The sequence below is a fragment of the Aquarana catesbeiana genome, linkage group LG05, assembly GCF_042186555.1.
Source record: "Aquarana catesbeiana isolate 2022-GZ linkage group LG05, ASM4218655v1, whole genome shotgun sequence".
In the NCBI taxonomy this organism is placed as follows: Eukaryota; Metazoa; Chordata; class Amphibia; order Anura; family Ranidae; genus Aquarana; species Aquarana catesbeiana.
The window spans coordinates 56,716,394-56,735,474 of NC_133328.1; the positions used below are offsets into that span (position 1 = coordinate 56,716,394).

The 19,081-nt window shown below is 45.9% G+C and overlaps 1 pseudogene; it reads right to left on the reverse strand.

The window, feature by feature from the left end:
• Window positions 1–14,808: 14,808 nt before the first annotated feature.
• On the reverse strand, window positions 14,809–14,967 carry LOC141146409 (U2 spliceosomal RNA; annotated as a pseudogene).
• Window positions 14,968–19,081: the final 4,114 nt, after the last annotated feature.

Consider the following 19,081-nt stretch of genomic DNA (forward strand, 5'->3'; position numbering starts at 1 on the left):
TACGATCTTTAACCTTTTGGGTTGTTTCTCCAATATATAATAATCCACATGGACATTTTATGGCATAAATCACATATGATGATTGGCAGGTATAGTGGCCCTTGATAGGAATATCAAAGCCTTTATGTGGGTGTGATATACTTTTCCCCTTTATCATAGAATTACATTGGATACATGATAGACATGGAAATGATCCCAGGTTTTTTGGTCCCAGAAAAGTTACCCTGGGAATAAGAAGAGAAAATTGATCGGATCTTACCAATCGATCCCTCAAAGTTCTCCCCTTTCTATATGAGGGTAATGGTAAATTCTAAAATTCCTCTATGGTGGGATAACTTTCCCTCAATAAATTCCAATGTTTCCTAAATATGTTAAACACAGTGTGTTAAAACGGATGAAATTGTGTAAAAAAAGGTATCCTTTTATGCCCCGTACACACGGTCGGATTTTCCGACGGAAAATGTGTGATAGGACCTTGTTGTCGGAAATTCCGGCCGTGTGTAGGCTCCATCACACATTTTCCATCGGATTTTCCGACACACAAAGTTGGAGAGCAGGATATAACATTTTCTGACAACAAAATCCGTTGTTGAAAATTCCGATCGTGTGTACACAAATCCGACGGACAAAGTGCCACGCATGCTCAGAATAAATAAAGAGATGAAAGCTATTGGCCACTGCCCCGTTTATAGTCCCGACGTACGTATTTTACGTCACCGCGTTTAGAACGATCGGATTTTCCGACAACTTTGTGTGACCGTGTGTATGCAAGACAAGTTTGAGCCAACATCTGTCGGAAAAAATCCTAGGATTTTGTTGTCGGAATGTCCGAACAAAGTCCGACCGTGTGTACGGGGCATTAGTGTGTTTTTTATTTGGATTTGTTTTATTTAGATTTAAACGTTCCTTTTTTATTGATGCTTCAGGATAATTTCTGTTGATTAGTTTAGTTTCCATTTCTTTTCATCTTTGTTCACGGCGTTGCGGATCACTAACTATTCTCTGAACCTGCATTAGCGCCCGCATATGAAAACGGTGTTCAAACCATGTGAGGTATCACCGCGATCGGTCAAGCGACAGCAATAATTCTAGCCCTAGACCTCCTCTGTAACTCAAAACATGCAACCTGTAGAATTTTTTAAACATCGCCTATGGAGATTTTTAAGGGTAAAAGTTTGTCGCCATTCCACGAGCGGGTGCAATTTTGAAGAGTGACATGTTGGGTATCAATTTACTCGGCGTAACATTATCTTTCACAATATAAAAAAAAATTGGGCTAACTTTACCGTTGTCTTATTTTTTTATTCAAAAAAGTGTATTTTTTCCTAAAAAAGTGCGCTTGTAAGACGGCTGCGCAAATACAGTGAGACAGAAAGTATTGCAACTACCGCCATATTATTCTCTAGGATGTTAGAAAGAAAATGTATAATGTTTGGAGGTTCTAAGTAATTTTCTAGCAAAAAAAAATGTTTTTAACTTGTAAACAACACATCTCAAAAAGAGGCTCGGTCCTTAAATGGTTAATGTGCAGCTGCTACATCACAGGAAACTGACCCTTGATTATCCTAGAGGTGACTAAAGAAAGTGAACTATCACAACTTCTACATTTGAAATAGAGTTACACAGGTTATATGGCACATAATTTGGAGTCCAGCAGCTAGCTGCACCTCTCAGCAGGCAATTGAGGTATGAGCAAAGTATTTAACGGAGGAGTTTTTAGAATGCGAGAGGCTAATGCCTGGTACACATCATGAGATTATCAGACGATTGATCGTCCATTTTTTTTTTTTTTGCATGCTAATCTCATATCGAAAATTAAGAGTTTACCATAGTTACGAAAATTCTCGTACAACAGAATAAAAATTCCAAAGTGATGTAAAGTGTTGTAGTGTATTTGTATTGTATGTGTTTTTGAATGGTATTGTATGAGAATAATTTTTGTGTTTGTCCCTTTGGATATTATCAGATGAATTGTCGTGATTGGAAAGCTGTGTACTAATGATCAGATTATCATACGGTATTTTTCGTATGAATTTTGGTCGTGTGTAAGAGCCCTTTCACACTGGGGCGGAGGGCGGCGTAGGCGGTAAAACGCCGCTATTATTAGCGGCGTTCTACCGTCGGTATGCGGCCGCTAGCGGGGCGGTTTTACCCCCGCTAGTATGGTTGCCACCTCATCCCTTTAAACCCGAACACATATTAATTACACAGGTTCTGTGGCTGATTAAGGTGGTAATTAAACTTACTTGGTGCCTTATCTGCATTTAATTAGCCTCAGAACCTGTGTAATTCATATGTGTTCGGGTTTAAAGGGATGAGGTGGCAACTCTACCCGCTAGCGGCCGAGAAAGGGTTAAATACCACCGCAATGCGCCTCTGCAGAGGCGCTTTGCCGGCGGTATAGCCGCGCCGTCCCATTGATTTCAATGGGCAGGAGCGGTAAAGGAGCGGTATACACACCGCTCCTTCACCGCTCCGAAGATGCTGCTGGCAGGACTTTTTTTACCGTCCTGCCAGCGCATCGCTCCAGTGTGAAAGCCCTCGGGGCTTTCACTCTGGAGACAAAGCAGCGGCACTTTCGGGTCGGTTTGCAGGCGCTATTATTAGCACAATAGCGCCTGCAAACCGCCCCAGTGTGAAAGGGCTCTAAGGGCCAGAAAGCTGGTCATAGATGGATAGAATATCAAATGAAAATTCTTAGGAGAAGCCTTAAGAAAATTTGCATAAAAATTCCTGAGAACATTCAAATGTTGTTCAAAAGATTTTGTTTTGCTTTTAATATTTGATTTGGAATGAATAAACGAAAAGCCCATGCACTGTTAGAAATCGGTATATTTGAGAAAAATGTTCCAATCTGCTCCTTTGAATTTTCTTGTCACTGCAGATGAAAACAAAGGTCGATTTGACCCACTACTTAGAAAAATTAAGTGTCTTAGAACATTATTTTCCTAAAAATTTTCGTTTTTGCAATTCTACCCATCTATGGCAAGATGAGTAGAATTCCCGCTAAAAGAGGGATGTAAGACATGGAATGCCAACTTGCGCTTTCCCGCTCAGCCAATGATGCCTCTGTCATGTGATTGGCGGGGTATATTAGCTCCAGTAAGCCAAGTTTGACCTTCATGCAGTTGTAAGGTAATGATTTGGACTGCATCCATCTTGACAACCTAACCTGGGCCTTGGTGCGGGAAATAGCTTAACAACCAACAGCAAGAGGTCATTACAAATGTACATGCACAGACTCATTCTTCTTCATAGTTAACAGATTTAGAAAAAGACCGATGTCCATTAGGCTCTGTTCACATCTCCGCTTTCTGAATTGTGGGCGGAATCGCCACGATTCTGCCTGCGGTTCACAATAGCGGCAAATCGCGGGACGCCTGTGGGTTCTCGGTGTGTTGCCCGTTGATTTTAATAGCACCCCAAACGATTTGTCAGGGCGACAATCGCGGTAAAAACGCGCGAACAGAATTGTGGGACGCCGCCGCCCAAAAGAAATATAGGAGCTTCTTTTGGGCGATGGGCGTCCCGCGGTTCTATTTGCGCGTTTTTACTGCAGTTGTCACCCCCATACACAGAGATGTGAACGGAGCCTTAAGTACAACCTTTTACAACTTAGGGCTGCTGAGGCTCAAAAAAATTTGAATACTAAAATAGGATACAAAACCCTTATCTCTTAAAGAGAAACTGTCCTTTTCCTATTCAGAGCAAATTGACAGTGTCTGTTAAAAGGCTCCGCTGCCCTGACCCACTAATATCTCTTCAGCAATCCCCTCCTGCTCTTTCCTCTATCCAAGCTGGCACCAAAATACCATGTGTGAGCCTTGAGAGAATGATGAACTCCCCCCCCCCCATGTGGAATTTTTATAATTTTCCCCTGAGTCTTTCAAGAAAGGGTTTTTGGGTTGGACTATTAACTCTGTACAGTTACATCATGTTTATCAACTACCTTCGTTTAAGACAAAAGGGACTGCAGAAAGAGATCAGGGATATTAAGGTAAGGGGTAGTTTGGTCCAGTGGTCAAGTTTTTGGAGTCTTTCCCACTAGATGGCAAGAGGGAGAAATGCATTGTTACTGGCTGGAAGAGGTACTATGTACCACTATATGGCAAGGGGAGTCATCCTGCCATGCAGGCTTCTAGTGGCACATCGGTATAAGATCTGATCATCACCTGGGCTCTGGTGAAGTTCCCTGGGCTAATTGTGAGGGCAGAGTAGATAGCGTCATGGTGCTCTCCAGTAGTGTCCAGGTGTTATGGAAGACCTTATGAGTACAGTTAGGGATGGAATCTTGGGGGAGAGCACTGGGCCATTATCAGACAAATAGGTACTCTATTACTAAGAGACAAGTACTTGAATGCGGTTCAAGCAAAAGCTATGGGAAAAAGCTGTAAAGTTTTGTCTGCTTCTGAGAAGGCTGTCCCTCCTTCCTCCAAACTCCATACTTAAAGTGGTTGTTAAGCCACTTTCACATCTTCACACCATCCCCTCTGTGTTCTAATCCTGTGTCCCCCTGTGTGAGTGATTTATAAAAAAAAAAGCCTGCTATACCTCATTGCACAGCTCTTCTCAGCGATCACATGATCAGCTGGCTTTCTCCTTTCCCCGTCTGACAGATTTATCGGGCGGGGGCCTTGATTCCCCCATTGACATCACTCAGGAGAGGAGAGAGAGAGAGCCGGCCGATCATGTGATCGCTGAGAAGTGCAGTGAAATGAGGTACAATCTACTTTTTTTTTAATAAATCACTCACACAGGGGCACACAGGATTAGGACACAGAGGGGATGGTATGAAGATGTTAAAGTTATTTAAGCAGCAGGAGTTGGGGGGGCTGGGACACTGCCATGAGCTGGCAGGCGGAGGGGGGGGGGGGAGCACAGAGGAGACAGATAGCAGGGCTGCGAATGACGGAGGCATGTAAACTGACCCTGGTGTCAGGGTATAGCAGCCCTGATATACCATGGTCAGCTTACAGGGGGAGGGAAGAACCAAGCAGGATCAGCCAGGTATTTCAGGTGTTACAGGGGGCCAAATTACACAAAGAACAAGCACCGTGCTGTATAACATGCTTTAAGGGAACAGGATCTTTATTTAATTTTTTTGGGTTAACAAACACTTTAAAGTGGTTCTAAAGGCTGAAGGTTTTTTACCTTCATACATTCTATGCATGAAGGTAAAAAAACTTCTGTGCAGCAGCCCCCCTAATACTTCCCTGAGCTCCCCCTTGATCCAGCGCATGCACAAGATCATTGGCTTTCTGGGGACTTTCCCTGTCCATTGGCTGAGACAGCAGAGGGAGCCATTGGCTCGGGAATGAGCCTGCTTGGGTGCCCCCATTGCAATCTGCTTGCTCTGGGGGCACTTGGCAGGAGGGAGGGGTCGGGGCTGCTCTGTGCAAAACCACTGCACAAAGCAGGTAAGTATGACATGTTTGTTATTTTGAATAAAACATGTTTTTGCCTTTAATGTCACTTTAAATCTTTTCTTTCTGAATGATCATTTATAACTATGTAGCGCCCTTTAGTGTGCTTGTGTAGAAGTACAGGCAAATTTAGACTTATAGTAAGCATGGGTCTGGAATCTGGGTTAGGGTTGGATGACTCATACAGTCAGGTCTCTGGTGCCTCCCCCTGATTCTGGAAGTTTGGAGAAACTTCTAGAAGTTTGTAAGCGGAGGCCAGGAGGGTTGATCTGCATACTTGGGAATGTGGCCAATCCCCAGGCAATGGGCCTGGCAGGGTGACTAAGCCAGTCCTTAAATATGGATGAGTCATGCCAGCAAGGAATCTTGCCCGGGAGGCAACAGGAGCAAGGAGGACAGTGTGAGTACATCAGCACACCCAGGGACATTCAAGGGGAGAGACTGCCATATGTACCAAGCTTTCTAAAAAGGAGAGCGCTGTGCTTAACCCTTTTATTAACTTGCCCTGGGAGATCTTCAGAGCAGTCAGGAGGGCTGGTAGTGTTTGCAAGCAATGTAGCTGGAAGCAGATCTACACAAGGAGAGGATACGCTCCTGCATGCAGTTTGCCTCCATTTTTGTGCTATTTCCAGAGGGGCTGAGAGTTCCTAGTCTTTGATGGACTTTTGCTTGAGGAAAGGAGAGAAAACAGTCTGGGATCTTTTTGTACAGAGGAAGGAAGTTGTCCCCTGTTGCTGTTGTTGTTCTTTATTCAAGTTGGGCATCCCATAAATCCCTTCACCCATACAAGCAAGTTGTTAGCCCCTAATAAAACATAAAAATGAAGCAGGGGACTGACTTCTCGTGTCTGGATGCAAGCGGAGAATGCGTGTTGCCTGGCTGCTTTAATTTTTTGCCTGGAGTTCATTCTTAAGCTGATCATATTAACATATCTACTTTGAAAAAAACTTTTATGCCGCATACACACGATCAGACATTACAACAACAAAATCCTGGATTTATTTCCGACGGATGTTGGTTCAAACTTATCTTGCATGCGGTCGCACTAATGTTGACGGAAATTCCGAACGTCAAGAACGCGGTGACGTACAAACGAGCCGAGAAGAATGAAGTTCAATAGCCAGTGCGGCTCTTCTGCTTGATTCCGAGCATGCATGGAATTTTGTGCGTCGGAGTTGTGTACACACGATCGGAATTTCCGACAACAGATTTTGTTGTCGGAAAATTTGAGAACCAGCTCTCAAATTTTTGTTGTCAGAAATTCCGACAACAAATGTCCGATGGAGCCTACACACGGTCGGAATTTCCGACAACAAGCTCACGCGAACATTTGTTGTCGGAAATTCCGACCGTATGTACGCGGCATTAGGGTCCAGTTACACCAGATGAGCTGGCACGTGTTGATCAAAGCATGCCAGTGTATATAAATTGTAATAGCAATGTATTTCAATAGGAGCAGTTCACACCAGTGTATTGCGCTGGTTTGAGCTGTTCTGCATTCTAAAATAATAGAATGTGCCCTACTTTTTTCAGTGCAATGCATATTAAAGCGGAGTTTCCTGAAAATTTTTTTTTTAGATGTCAGCAGCTGCAAATACTGCAGCTGCTGACTTTTAAAATAAGGACACTCACCTGTCCCGGGGTCCAGCGATGTCGGCACCCGAGACCGAACCGTCCTTCGATCCTCGGGTGCTGCCGCCGCCATTCTCGGTGAGGGAATCAGGAAGTGAAATGTTGCGGCTTCACTGCCCGGTTGCCTACTGTGCATGCGCAAGTCGCGCTGCGCGTCTACACTGGTCCCCGTTGTGTTGTGGGAACTGTGTATTTCCCACAACACAACGGGGGTGGGCGGGGGTTTTGCGGCTAGCTATTCCCAGAAGTGGGTGCAGATACCTGTATTATACAGGTATCTGCACCCCCCTCCCCCCTGAAAGGTGCCAATTGTGACACTGGAGGGGGGGAGGAATCCGATGAGCGGAAGTTCCACTTTAGGGTGGAACTCCGCTTTAAAGCATGTGAGCGCACCACAACTTGTATAAACGCAATAGTCAAAACAGTCAGTTCCTTTACAAATAACGTGTCATGAAATTAAAAAAATACATGTAAAAAGTATTTCAGCACATCTGTCAACACATGTGCATTTACGTGCGCTCAATGCTATTGTAAAGCTGAACTCCAGGATAAGCAAATATTGGCTAAAAATACATTCGTCCCATGTATTCTTTGAATCCCTTTGTGCTTTGTGCATTTTGGATCTGTGCAGAAATCCAGTATGATACGTTCCCTCTGCAGCAAGGTCCCAGGCCTCCTTCGGTCTAATAAGAACCTCCAGGGCCAGGGATAGCTGACATCCTCCTGTATATGGTGGGTTGCACTTGCAAGGCATAGCGGGTGCAGTACAAGGTATATTGACTGAGTGCCAGACACTTCTTGAATGCAAATTTTATTTCTCTTAACAGAACTTTGGGGAGAGAGGGTTAGGGCCAGGACACCCTTAGGTAGTTGCAATGTTAATTGGCAGGCTCCAAGACTTCAACAGGAGGACAGCCATGCAGGGAAAGGCATCCAGCAAGACACCACTTCTGCATGTGAAGGAATGCTGTCTCCTGTGTCAACAGTCTTCTAAACCAAGTTGTAACAGTTACTTCACTTCTACTACAATCACTTCTTGTAGTTCTTCAGCCCACTGAGCTCCCAGTCTCGCTAACTAGACTAGATGATTCACTCCTCCAATCTTCCTCAAGTGTTAACCCCGCTTCTCTGCTGGGTCCCTAGCTTGGCACTCAAGATACTTTTCAAGCTTCACCCCACTATCCTGCTCGGTCCCTGGCTTGACACGCAAGACTACTCTGCAAGCATCACCTCTGCTGGCTGGGTCCCTGGCTTGATACCCATTGAGGTTTCCCGATTCTTCACTGTTACCGGTTGTTGAGAATACTGCTCCGGTACTTGCTTCACTGTGGTCCCTGGTAATAAGGTGGATGGTCCCTTAGTGGCGACAGCTTCCCTTCTACCTCCAACCACTGACAAGTTCTCTGGCCGGCAGAACCGTCACTTCTGGTTGAACTGCAAGCCACAATCCCAACCCTGCGCTGCTTTATTGCTTCTGAATAGGCCCTCAGACAGCCTAGCAGCCAGATATGCCCAGGGTAGGCTCAAACTCCAGCCTAGCAGCCCGGACAATACAACACACGTCCACTCAGACAGCCGTCCAGGTGGCACCGAACTCCATTCACCTGACTCCAACCAAATATATAGGTTCTCCCAGCAGGCCAAGGGTTCCCAAGAAAACCCCTGCCCATTGGCTGGGATACCCATATACCCATAATCTCACCTTGCATTGCCCTTCTCATATCTAATGCCACCAGGTACCCGGCCACCTAGCGGGAAAAGAGAGAAGTGCAGGCTTAGAGTGAAATCAATTGATCTACAATTAGCCAAGGTAGCTATACCTGGCAGGTAAATTTAGGAGCAACCCTGCCTAAACACCAGGGTGCTACACTTCTGTGTAGGAACTTCCCGTAATAAAGACCAGTCACTGCTGTTCTCTCTCCTTGTGCAGGGTGACTGGTCTTGTCTCCGCCCCCTCCTGTCTTTTTCTGCACAAAAAGGAAAAGCACGCACCAGCTCCTAGTGCAGTGACCTTAAAGGGTAACTCCACTTTCGTGGGTAAACAAAAATAGCAAAAAAAGAAAAAATAATATAGCATATAATTGCGACACTAATCATTTTGTAATTGAATGTTATTAAAAATGACCTTTCCTTTTCAATCTGCAGCCGCTGTAATTTTCTGAGAATATATTGCAATATGGCTACCTGGAGTTTTCTGTACACAGTGTGTACTGACCACTCTCCAGAAACATCATTTCCTGTTTGTGTGATTGGCTCACCAATTTCCCCAGAAGTCTGCCTAAGATACAAGTCAGAAAAAAATTCATTTTTTGAGAGATAATTTCAATAGGAAGCCTTCTAAAGGGATGCAGGCCCAGCAGATTCCCTGTGCCCTGTAGCTCCACACCTGACGGTTAATTATGAAACCACTCCCATTAGACCACCTACTCAGAACAGAGGCAGAGACAAACACACAGGGATTTCTTCAGAATAACAAAAGGTAGGAATCTGCAAAAAAGTTTGTTAAAATCCTTACAATGTACAAGGGAAATGCCGCTCCCATGGCCTCCACACCTGAGTGAAAGCTCCTGCCCTACTCAGCCTTACAGGTGCTGGCTCTGCATGGTAAGATGAAGAGGAAAAAGGTAATCCTGGACGTGAAAAATCAAGCATCTTTATTTAGCAAAAAAGTATAAAAATCGAAAATGGGTTACATCAGAGGTGGAAAGTACAGGAGTAACAGCTAACGCGTTTCACATCTACTAATGCTTACTCATAGCTAGATTCTAAAGACCGCAGATCTCATATTTACACTAAAATGCAAAAAAAAAAAATGTTGTGAAAAAAAAATTTTTTTTAAATGTTGCTTTAACCACATGCCGACCGCCGCATGTAGATTTACGTCAACAGAATGGCACGGACAGGCAAATGGGCGTATAGGTACGTCCCTTTAAATTTGCCACCGCGTGGTCGCGTGCGCGCCCCTGCCGTGAGCTCCGTGATCATGCCCGCGGGACCCGCGGACTTGATGTCTGCCGGTGTCCCGCGATCGTGTCACGGAGCTAAAGAACGGGGAGATGTCAGTGTAAAAACAACATCTCCCCGTCCTACCTAGTGACATGTCACTGATCGTCTGTTCCCTCTCATCGGGAGCAGCAATCAATGACGTGTCACTCATAGCCACGCCCCCTAACAGTTAGAATCACTCCCTAGGACACACTTAACCCCCTCCTAGCCCCCTAGTGGTCAACCCCTTCACTGCCAGTCACATTTACACAGTAATCAGTGCATTTTTAATCACACTGATCGCTGTATAAATGTGAATGGTCCCAAAATAGCGCCAAAAGTGTCCGATGTGTCCGCCATAATGTTGCAGTCGTGATAAAAATTGCAGATCTCTGCCATTACTAGTAAAAAAAAAAATTAGTAATAAAAATGCCATAAATCTATCCCCTATTTTGTAGATGCTATAACTTTTGCACAAACATTTTTTTTTTTTTACCAAAAATATGTAGAAGAATACATATCGGCCTAAACTGAGGGAAAAAAAAGTTTTTTTTATATATTTTTTTGGGGATATTTATTATAGCAAAAAGTGAAAAATATTGCTTTTTTTCAAAATTGTCACTCTTTTTTTGTTTATAGCGCAAAAAATAAAAACCGCAGAGGTGATCAAATACCACCAAAAGAAAGCTATATTTGTGAGAAAAAAGGACATCAATTTTGTTTGGGAGCCATGTTGCACAACCGCGCAATTGTCAGTTAAAGCGACGCAGTGCCGTATCGCAAAAAGTGCTCTGGTCTTTGGCCAGCCAAATGGTCCGGGGCTGAAGTGGGTAAGAGCTATGGGCAGAAGTGACGTTTTGACGTTGCTTCCGCCCTGCGTGGATATGGAGCCCACAGCCCACTCCTTCCCTCCACCTCTATGCCAACTAACCAGCTAAACACAATGGGGGCAGAATATTACATGTAGATTGATGGTGACTTCACCTCCCGTTTATTCTAAGACACAGGCTGATGGGGCGTAACAGGGCCTGTGACTGGCAGAAATCCGCCCACACCATGTTATTTCCACAAAATAATAAAGAATTTATTTCAAATATATATTTGTATGCCAATTTAAAACAGTTTATTGAGATTATTTTTACTCTGTATTCCAAAGGCTGTTTTTTTTTTTTAACATGTGGGATCCCCCAGGGTTCTTTGCTGGGACCAATCCTGTTTAATTTGTTCATAAACGACCTGGAGGATGGGGTAAACAGTTCAATCTCTGTATCTGTGGACGATACTAAGCTAAGCAGTGCAATAACTTCTCCGCAGGATGTGGAAACCTTGCAAGAAGATCTGAACAAATTAATGGGTTGGGCAACTGCATGGCAAATGAGGTTCAATGTAGAAAAATGTAAAGTAATGCATTTGGGTGACAAAAATATGAATGCAATCTATACACTGGGGGGAGAACCTCTGGGGGAATCTAGGATGGAAAGGGACCTGGGGGTCCTAGTAGATGATAGATTTGGCAATGACATGCAATGCCAAGCTGCTGCTAACAAAGCAAATAGAATATTGACATGCATTAAAAAAGGGGATCTACTCCAGAGATAAAGTGATAATTCTCCCACTCTACAAGACTCTGGTCCGGTCGCACCTGGAGTATGCCGTCCAGTTCTAGGCACCAGTCCTCAGGAAGGATGTACTGGAAATGGAGCGAGTACAAAGAAGGGCAACAAAACTAATAAAGGGTCTGGAGGATCTTAGTTATGAGGAAAGGTTGCGAGCACTGAACTTATTCTCTCTGGAGAAGAGATGCTTGAGAGGGGATATGATTTCAAATTTACAGATACCGTACTGGTGACCCCACAATAGGGATAAAACTTTTTGACGGAATTGAGTTTAATAAGACACATGGCCACTCACTAAAATTAGAAGAAAAGAGGTTTAACCCTAAACTACGCAGAGGGTTCTTTACTGTAAAAGCAGCAAGGATGCAGAATTCCCTTCCACAGGCAGTGGTCTCAGCGGGGAGCATCGATAGTTTCAAAAAACTATTGGATAAGCACCTGAACGACCGCAACATAGGGGGATATACAATGTAATACTGACATATAATTACACACATAGGTTGGACTTGATGGACTTGTGTCTTTTTTCAACCTCACCTACTATGTAACTATGTAACTATGTGACCAGCAGCAGAGGACTAGAATCTCCTCCTTCTTATGTTTCCCTGCAGACAGGCTGGGAAAGAGCCAGGTCATGTGACATCTGTATATTGATTAGGAAAAAAGGTACTTAGATGTTTTTTTGTTAAAATGATTACAATGCCATCATCCACATACAGAAATAGAAGGGACCATGTAAATTATACAGTGTGTGTTTAGTAGGGATGAGCTTCGTGTTCAACACGAACATCGTATGTTCAGTCTTTCTCCGAATTGCGAACAATATAGGCCGTTCGCGCCAAATTTGACACGTCACGGCCCATAATTCACTGCGGCATCGCAGTGCATTGCTGGCTGATGATTGGCCAAGCATGCACTATGACCCGCATCCTTGGCCAATCAGAGCACCGTCTGTACAGAGAGCTGTAATTGGCCAAAGCCAGGGTGGCTTTGGCCAATTATAGCTCAGGGGTTTAGTACACGCCCCACACTATATAAGGCCGCCTCTACGGCGGCCCTGTGTAGTGTGTTCCGGCGTTGAGAGACAGAGACAGAGAGACAGTGTCATTTGATTTAAGTTAGATAGATTAGGCAGGACAGTCAGTCAGTTAGCTGCACTTACCTTGTATTGTGTATATATATGCATCCCAGGTGTTGTGTATATATATATATATATATATATATATATATATATATATATATATATACTGTATTCAGTTTAGCTAGATCTGTTCTTGTTATTCTCTTCCTACTGACAGGCAGGCAGGTGTTGTTACAGTATTTACAGCTACCTGAAGAAAATTGGTGGTGTTCTTCTGATCCTATTAGTACCACAGTCAGGCAGCTACAGTATTTACAGTTAGTGTAGTGCATCCTCTGCACAGTGTTCAGCTAAAGCTACAAGTTAGTGTAGTGCGACCTCTGCACAGTATTCAGCTAAAGCTACAAGTTAGTGTAGTGCGACCTCTGCACAGTGTTCAGCTAAAGCTTTAAGTTAGTGTAGTGCGACCTCTGCACAGTGTTCAGCTAAAGCTACGAGTTAGTGTAGTGCGACCTCTGCACAGTGTTCAGCTAAAGCTACAAGTTAGTGTAGTGCGACCTCTGCACAGTGTTCAGCTAAAGCTTCAAGTTAGTGTAGTGCGACCTCTACACAGTGTTCAGCTAAAGCTACCTGTAGAAGATTGGTGGTGTTTTTCTGATCCTATCACTACCGCAGGCAGCTACATTATTTAAACGTTAGTGTAGTGCGTCCTCTGCACAGTGTTCAGCTAAAGCTACCTGCAGAAGGTTGGTGGTGTTTTCCTGATCCTATCACTACCGCAGGCAGCTACATTATTTAAACATTAGTGTAGTGCGTCCTCTGCACAGTGTTCAGCTAAAGCTACGAGTTAGTGTAGTGCTACCTCTGCACAGTGTTCAGCTAAAGATACCTGTAAAAGATTGGTGGTGTTTTTCTGATCCTATCACTACCAAAGGCAGCTACATTATTTACACGTTAGTGTAGTGCGACCTCTGCACAGTGCTCAGCTAAAGCTACCTGTAGAAGGGTGGTGGTGTTTTCCTGATCCTATCACTACCGCAGGCAGCTACATTATTTGAACATTAGTGTAGTGCGTCCTCTTCACAGTGTTCAGCTAAAGCTACCTGTAGAAGGTTGGTGGTGTTTTCCTGATCCTATCACTACCGCAGGCAGCTACATTATTTAAACGTTAGTGTAGTGCGTCCTCTGCACAGTGTTCAGCTAAAGTTACCTGTAGAAGGTTGGTGGTGTTTTCCTGATCCTATCACTACCGCAGGCAGCTACATTATTTAAACGTTAGTATAGTGCGTCCTCTGCACAGTGTTCAGCTAAAGCTACGAGTTAGTGTAGTGGGACCTCTGCACAGTGTTCAGCTAAAGCTACAAGTTAGTGTAGTGCGACCTCTGCACAGTGTTCAGCTAAAGCTACCTGTAGAAGATTGGTGGTGTTCTCATACTAATAATATTACAGGCAGGCAGATTGATTTTGCTAGCTGCAGTATCAGTATAAATATATATATATATATATATCTCCTAGCTTAGTGCAGCTACATCTCACTGCAATGACCAGGCCCTCCGGCCAGGAATAAAAAATTCCTCTGGTCCTAGCCAAAAGGCCCGGCCCAAGAGGCAGGTGCTTAAAAAGCGTGTTATGGTGCAGTGACCTTGGTGCCCAAAATCAAAGTGTCTGCCACACACAGTGATTCTATGGCATCCCTGGTCTGCCACTCCAGGGGCACTACTCCATAGGCTTTCAAGTTCAACCCCGACCCACAGCCCAGACCACAGCAGCCCCCACCACAGGCAGAAAGGCATGGAGATCCAGAAGCTTGGTGAGAGCCCTTTACCATCAGGCTCCACCGTCGCTCCCATCACTCCTACCTAATTACATTCGGTAAATACTGGCCACTCCCCCCCCCCTCAAAGGGGACGTAAGCGTTCTCTCCCGAATAACTGTCCGTAGCTAGAGCTACCACAATCCAGGCCAGAAGGCCAGGGACCCGACCCTCCGGCCAGACCCATGTGCAGCACCCATCCTCACCAGGAGGTCCTTTCTAGACTGGTTGGGTAGGCCCACTGAAGCCCCCATGGGCAACAGGTGATGACTTTCCCTCAACCGTCTGTCCAGGTCCAATTACACCATCAGATTTGCATGTGCCCTTCCCACTATTGGTCGGTACAACATTGCCTCCTCTGGAAACTGATAAGAACAGATACTACACTTGATCTTAGCCAAAAGGCCGAGAAGCGATCTGGCAGTCATGTTGCCCCTGCTGCAGCATACTGCCAGGTTTGCTACAGTGATGAGGAGGGAGGGGATGATGAGGTCACTGACTCCACGTGGGTGCCTGATAGGAGAGAGGAAGAGGAGGAGGCACACAACCAATGAGGCAGGATGCCCTCCAGGGGCCAGCTTAAGGGCAGCACACTGACTGCATCACACCGCAAAGCTCCGCATTAGGGATGAGCCGAACACCCCCCGGTTCGGTTCGCACCAGAACCCGCGAACGGACCGAAAGTTCGCACGAACGTTAGAACCCCATTGACGTCTATGGGACTCGAACGTTCGAAATCAAAAGTGCTCATTTTAAAGGCTAATTTGCATGGTATTGTCCTAAAAAGGGTTTGGGGACCCGGGTCCTACCCCAGGGGACATGTATCAATGCAAAAAAAACTTTTAAAAACGGCCGTTTTTTCGGGAGCAGTGATTTTAATGATGCTTAAAGTAAAAAAAAAAAAGTGAAATATTCCTTTAAATATCGTACCTGGGGGGTGTCTATAGTATGCCTGTAAAGTGACGCGTGTTTCCCATGTTTAGAACAGTCCCTGCACCAAATGTCATTTTTAAAGGAAAAAATCTCATTTAAAACTGCTTGCGGGTTTAATGTCATGTCGGGTCATGGCAATATGGATGAAAATCAGTGAGACAAACGGCATGGGTACCCCCCAGTCCATTACCAGTCCCTTTGGGTCTTGTATGGATATTAAGGGGAACCCCGCACCCAAATTAAAATAAGGAAAGGTGTGGGGCCACCAGGCCCTATATACTCTGAACAGCAGTATACAGGCGGTGCAAACAAGACAGGGACTGTAGGTTTGTTGTTAAGTAGAATCTGTTTGTAATTTTGAACATTTTTAACGTGTTTAGCTCCAGCCAAAAAATCTTTTCTAAGCTTTTTGGAAAACATAGGGAAGGGTTATCACCCCTGTGACATTTGTTTTGCTGTCTTTCCTCCTCTTCAGAAGATTTCACCTCACTTTTTTGTCCCAATGAAAAATGTTTTTTGAAAATTTGGGTTTTTTTGTGGAACAAGGATTGGAAAGCATCAGTGGAAAGGAGAACTTGTTTTCCCATATTAACTCTTACAGGAGAGAATTTCCCTTCCTAGGGGTAGATTTCATCTCACTTCCTGTTGTCTCCTTCCGTTTGCAAGTAGGAGTCGTTTGTAAGTTAGATGTTTGAAAGTAGGGTCCTGCCCTATATACTCAGCAGAAATTTGGGCCTTAGGTGTTGCTGTGGCCACAACACTGTAAGCCCTCACAGGGCCCTGCTGTGAAATATTAGATCAAGAATTGTAATTACATGCCCCTGTTGAACAGCAGCTGAAAAATTAGGCCTTAGGCACTGGTGCTGGTGCCACAACACTGCAACCCCTCACAGACACTCTAGTTGGAACGCAGGAACGAGCCCTGCTGCAAATTATTGCTTCAAAAATTGTAATTACACGCCCCTGTTAGACAGGGGCAGAAAAATTGGGCCTTAGGCACTGGTGCTGGTGCCACAACACTGCAACCCCTCACAGACACTCTAGTTGGAACGCAGGAACGAGCCCTGCTGCAAAGTATTGCATCAAAAATTGTAATTACACGCCCCTGTTAGACAGGGGCAGAAAAATTGGGCCTTAGGCACTGGTGCTGGTGCCACAACACTGCAACCCCTCACAGACACTCTAGTTGGAACGCAGGAACGAGCCCTGCTGCAAAGTATTGCATCAAAAATTGTAATTACACGCCCCTGTTAGACAGGGGCAGAAAAATTGGGCCCTAGGCACTGGTGCTGGTGCCACAACACTGCAACCCCTCACAGACACTCTAGTTGGAATGCAGGAACGAGCCCTGCTGCAAAGTATTACATCAAAAATTGTAATTACACGCCCCTGTTAAACAGGGGCTGAAAAATTGTGCCTTAGGCACTGGTGGTGGCGCCCAGAACCAAAAATGTTCTTACAAGCTATCAGCGTGATGATTGAGGAGGAAGAGGATAATTACTCAGGGATAGTCACTCAGCATCAGCATAGGCAGTCTTTGAAGGGATCTGAGATTTCAAAAAAAATTATTCGGTTACATCAGCATCAGGTGCTTGGTAGCTGGTGGTGATCCAAGACTCATTCATTTTTATGAAGGTCAGCCGATCGACCGAGTCGGTGGACAGACGCACCCTGTGATCGGTTACCACGCCTCCAGCAGCACTGAATGTGCGTTCCGAAAGAACGCTGGATGCAGGACAGGCCAGTAGCTCAATTGCATACTGTGCAAGCTCTGGCCAGTGATCCATCCTCAAGACCCAGTAACCCAGAGGATTTTCGGTGGGAAAGGTGTCCAAGTCTGATCTTGCCCCTAGGTATTCCTGCACCATGTAAAACAGACGCTGGCGATGGTTGCTGGAACCGATCATACCTTGGGGCTGCGGACCAAAAAATTGTCTGAACGCATCGGTCAGACGGCCACCTTCTCCACCGCTCCTTCTTTGACTGACCGAAGCCTCAGCAACACGTTGTCCAGAAACAGGAGTTTGTAACCTCCCAGTCTCTGGGAACGCGTTGCACAGACCTTTCTGCAAGGCCTCCCGAAGATGTTTCATCCTCTGCTCCCTCTGCGATGGCAAGATAAGGTCCGCAACCTTACCCTTGTAACGTGGATCAAGGAGGGTTGCCAGCCAGTATTGGTCCTTCTCCTTGATACCACGAATACGAGGATCCTTACGCAGGCTTTGCAGGATCAGGGAGGCCATGCAGCGTAGGTTTGCTGAGGCATTCGGTCCGGAGTCCTCTGGGTCACTAAGAACGACATGGTCCGCAGCCACCTCCTCCCAGCCACGTACAAGTCCATGTGTTTCTTGGGACTGATCCCTTAAAGACTGCTGCTGATGCTGAGTGCCAGGCTCCACCTCCATACTGACACAATCTTCCTCCTCCTCCTCTTCCTCCTCGTCCTCTTCCTGTGTGATCGGCGGGCACGCAGGAACACTGTCTGGATAAAGGGGGCCTTGAGAGCTAAGGAAGTCCTCCTCTTCCTGCCTCTGTTCTGCCTCAAGTGCCCTGTCCATTATTCCACGCAGCGTGTGCTCCAACAGGTGGACAAGGGGGACAGTGTCACTGATGCATGCACTGTCACTGCTCACCATCCTCGTGGCCTCCTCGAATGGTGACAGGACAGTGCATGCATCCCTGATCATGGCCCACTGGCGTGGGGAAAAAAAACCAAGCTCCCCTGACCCTGTCCTGGTGCCATAGTCGCACAGGTACTCATTGATGGCCCTCTGCTGCGTGTGCAGCCGCTGCAGCATGGCCAACGTTGAGTTCCACCTGGTGGGCATGTCACAGATTAGGCGGTTCTTGGGCAGGTTAAACTCCTTTTGGAGGTCCGTCAGCCGAGCACTGGCATTATATGACCGGCGGAAATGCACACAGACTTTCCTGGCCTGCCTCAGGACATCCTGTAAGCCCGGGTACCTGCCCAAGAACCGCTGCACCACCAAGTTAAGGACGTGAGCCAAACAGGGCACATGGGTCATTTGTCCCTGTCGGAGGGCAGAGAGGAGGTTGGTGCCATTGTCGCAAACCACCATTCCTGCCTTAAGTTGGCGTGGCGTCAACCACCTCTGAACCTGCCCCTGCAGAGCTGACAGAACCTCTGCCCCAGTGTGGCTCCTGTCCCCCAAGCACACCAGCTCAAGCACCGCATGGCATCTTTTGGCCTGCGTACTTGCGTAGCCCCTTGAACGCCTACGGAGCACCGCTGGTTCCGAGGAAGAGGCCATGGAGGAAGAAGAAGAGGAGGGGGTGGAGGAGAGAGGTGTGTCACAATCAGCATTTTGGAGGCGTGGTGGCGGAACAACCTCCAACACTACTGCACCTTGTCCTGCATCCTTCCCAGCTGCCAGCAGAGTCACCCAATGCGCCGTGAAACTTAGGTAACGTCCCTGTCCATGCCTGCTGGACCATGAGTCAGCGGTAATATGCACCTTACCGCTGACCGCCCTGTCCAGCGAGGCATGGACATTGCCTTCCACATGCCGGTAGAGAGCCGGAATCGCCTTCCGTGAGAAAAAGTGGCGTTTGGGTACCTGCCACTGAGGAACCGCAC